Source organism: Nannospalax galili, unplaced genomic scaffold (genome assembly GCF_000622305.1).
Source record: "Nannospalax galili isolate Female #2095 unplaced genomic scaffold, S.galili_v1.0 scaffold1463, whole genome shotgun sequence".
Taxonomy (NCBI): Eukaryota; Metazoa; Chordata; class Mammalia; order Rodentia; family Spalacidae; genus Nannospalax; species Nannospalax galili.
Genome location: NW_008349596.1, coordinates 186,876 through 190,012, shown reverse-complemented (window position 1 = coordinate 190,012; position 3,137 = coordinate 186,876).

The following is a 3,137-nucleotide window of genomic DNA, read 5'->3' as shown; positions in this document are numbered from 1 at the left end:
GGTTTGATATCTCTGATCGCATAGCCATTGCTCCATTTCATTATGGCCAAATGGCTGTCCCTGGCTAGAATAACATAGTGAAAAACAATAGGTGACACCATCCATGGGGGCTCTAATCCTGCCAAGAACAAAAAAAACTCAGTAGCATTTGCAAAAGGGCTGAGCTGTGAAGCCAGAGAATGGCCTTGAGCTTGATGGTACACTGAGTGCTATCTAAGAATCTTCCTGGTCAAAGTTCCACCTCCATTTGATAGCAGTTCTCACCACCTCCTCTAATATCAACCTACCATAAAATGAGAAGAAACACAACAAATTTATCCCTGCCTGGGAAGGTAATCCAATACACACAAGTTGGGGCATCTCAGCAAAATGAAAAAAATACTTAGAGCTCCATTCGGCCTCCCCATCCCTGAGACGCCAGGTGATACTCAGCAAGTCATTCGGTTTTACTGTAGGTTCTTTATCATTTAGAGATGCTATTTGAGGACTAGAGCTGAAAGAGCCAAACAGTATTATCCAATTAAGGTGGAAAACACTGTATAAATGCAACTTAGGCCAGGGCTTAAATAGCCACATATGGTTTCATGAAACGCACTCTGGTGCATCAGCCAGCAGTAAAAACACGCGGGAGGGAGATGGTCTGGCTGGAAATGAACTGCAAATTGATAAACATGTAGTTGCTAATGCAGTGTTTATTATTTTTTACTAGGATAAAAATTAACTTGCACGGCCTTGGCCAGCCAGTAACTTGAACTCTACCATCTGGGTGGTGGAGTTCGTTGTTCTGCAGCTCCAGGTTACAAGTAACTGTTGCCAGATTGCATTTGTGAACAGGATCTGGATGTCCAGACAACGTAACTGATAAAGGCTTCAGTGTCATCAAACCAGTCAGGCCAGCAAAAAAGACCTTCAGGAGGGAGCCAGAAGCAGGGGTGTCCCCTCCAGTGTCCTCCAAGTTCCTGATCTCTATGTGTGCATGTGTTCATATGTGTGCAGATATGTTTTTATGTGGAGGCCAGAGGTCAACCTTGACTGTTATTCTTCAGGAGCTATTCACCCAGTTTTAGGAGGCAGGGCCTCTCACTGGCTGGAGCTCAACAATTAGGTTAGGCTGACTGGCCAGCAAGTCCCGGAGATCTGCCTGTCTCTGCCTCCCCAGTGCTGGGACAACAAGTGATAGAATGTGTGAATTGCAGACGAGCCACAAGACTCATTAGGTAAAGCCATAAATCCCTTAAAAGTGGCTAACTGGCCTTAAATTGGCAGTCTGGCCTCACTTAAGCCTTATCAATTGATCAATCATTGGGCTGAGAAAGATTGTTTATGGAGTCAACCTGTCTCCTTTAGTGCCATAGATAACTCGCCTGAGAAAATAATCTTGGGACAGAGACCCACAAGGACATTAGACGCTGGCACCAAGCAAATTCCCACAGCTACATTCAACAGTTACTATCTAAGTCCAAACTGCCCCTCCCTCTGAGGCAGACGCCTGTTTTCTGAGGACGGCTTCTGTGCTTTGCTGTGTTCTCTGAACAAAGAGGACATGTTCCTTGTTTATGGTAGTTCTGGCTCTGACTCATTTCTTAACTTTCTAAATTCCTTCCTTTTCTGCTCTCCTAAATCTAAGTGCGCATCCCCACACCTGACCTTTTTATGTGGGTGCTGGGACTCAAGTCCTCATGCTTTGATGACTAGCACTTTACCTACCTAGTCCTAGCACTAAGTTCCACATTTCAAGTTAAGTAAGAGGCTGTCAACTTCTGCAGAAAATGGCCTTCGTGCTGTGAAGCCATCCAAGCTGCAAGGCAGCCCCTCTTAACCCAAAAGAAATCACAGGGATGCTTGCAGTAGAGTGTGTGTGTGTGTGTGTGTGTGTGTGTGTGTGTGTGTGTGTGTGTGTGCAGAGAGATCTTGAGGACACTAGGGGCAAGCTTGAGCAAGCACAGCCAGCCACATGACAGCCCCAGCAGCTGCTCTAGCAGCAGAGCTGACCTCTCTCCCCCTTGGGGCCCTTTTCCATCATCTGGATCAATTTACTCTAGCTGCAGCACCCTGCACAAGCAGGGACTGAATTATGACTCATGGAAATCCCCTCTGCACCAGGGAATCAGGCAGCTTTCAAACTCTCAACAATTAATGACCCCTTTGGTCAAAGGCGGATAGAAAAAAATAAAAATAAAAACCAGACTGCAAGGCTACGGGTTTCCAAACAGGCTGTTTGGTGTCTAGTAAATTAGAGCGAGTGGGTGGTGGAGGCACCAGTAATGTTACCCAGTAGAATGCGGTCTTCTTTGACGTCAGCAAGATATTTCTCTCCCTTTCTCCTCTCACCCTTCTTCCCTTCCTGTGTTCCCTCCCTCATCCTCACCTCTTTGTGTCACAGAGGCCGGCTGAAATCAGCTCAGAGTTTTGCCACAAAACTCCCAGTCTGACCATTCTCCACCTCGACAAAGATGCAAGATGCAGGCTGTGGCCGGAGGTAGGCAAATCAGAAAGATGAAAAAGCCCACATGACTCAGGGCAGGAAGCAGCCGGCCCTGGGAGGAGGCGGCCACCACCACAGGCTGTGCATTCCTGCCCTGCCTGGCCCGGTCACTGTCCCCTCCATTCCCTCTGAGGGAACATTCTTCTGAGGCAAGAACACACACTGGTCTCAGGCAGGCCTGAAATAGTATCTTGGCAAGCATGCACCCTGCTGTGCAGCCTGTCTGGCTCCCTGCTGGGCCCCTGACTTCTGGTACCTTTTCCACCAAGATGTGTTCTCCACTCATCAGAGGCAGCAATAGCTGCCCTGCATCAGCACAGACCTAGCTGGGTTAAGATTCCTAGGCTAGGTAAGTACTCCTGGCCTGGCCCTGCAATGCTGTTGTTCTTACTTTATATTGCACATGCAAACACACACATGTGCACATGTACACATACAAACACATGCATGTACATGCACACACAGTTGTCTCATGGCTACTAGTCTCAGCAAGGCTACACATGCAGATATACATGCACACACACACACATGCACACCAGGTACATGCACACATGTGAGCCATTGTTTCAACAGGGCACACTGTCTGAGTATTGGAATGAGTCACTTCATGGCCTCTACTCTCAGCAAAGCTACACGAGTATACACATGTATG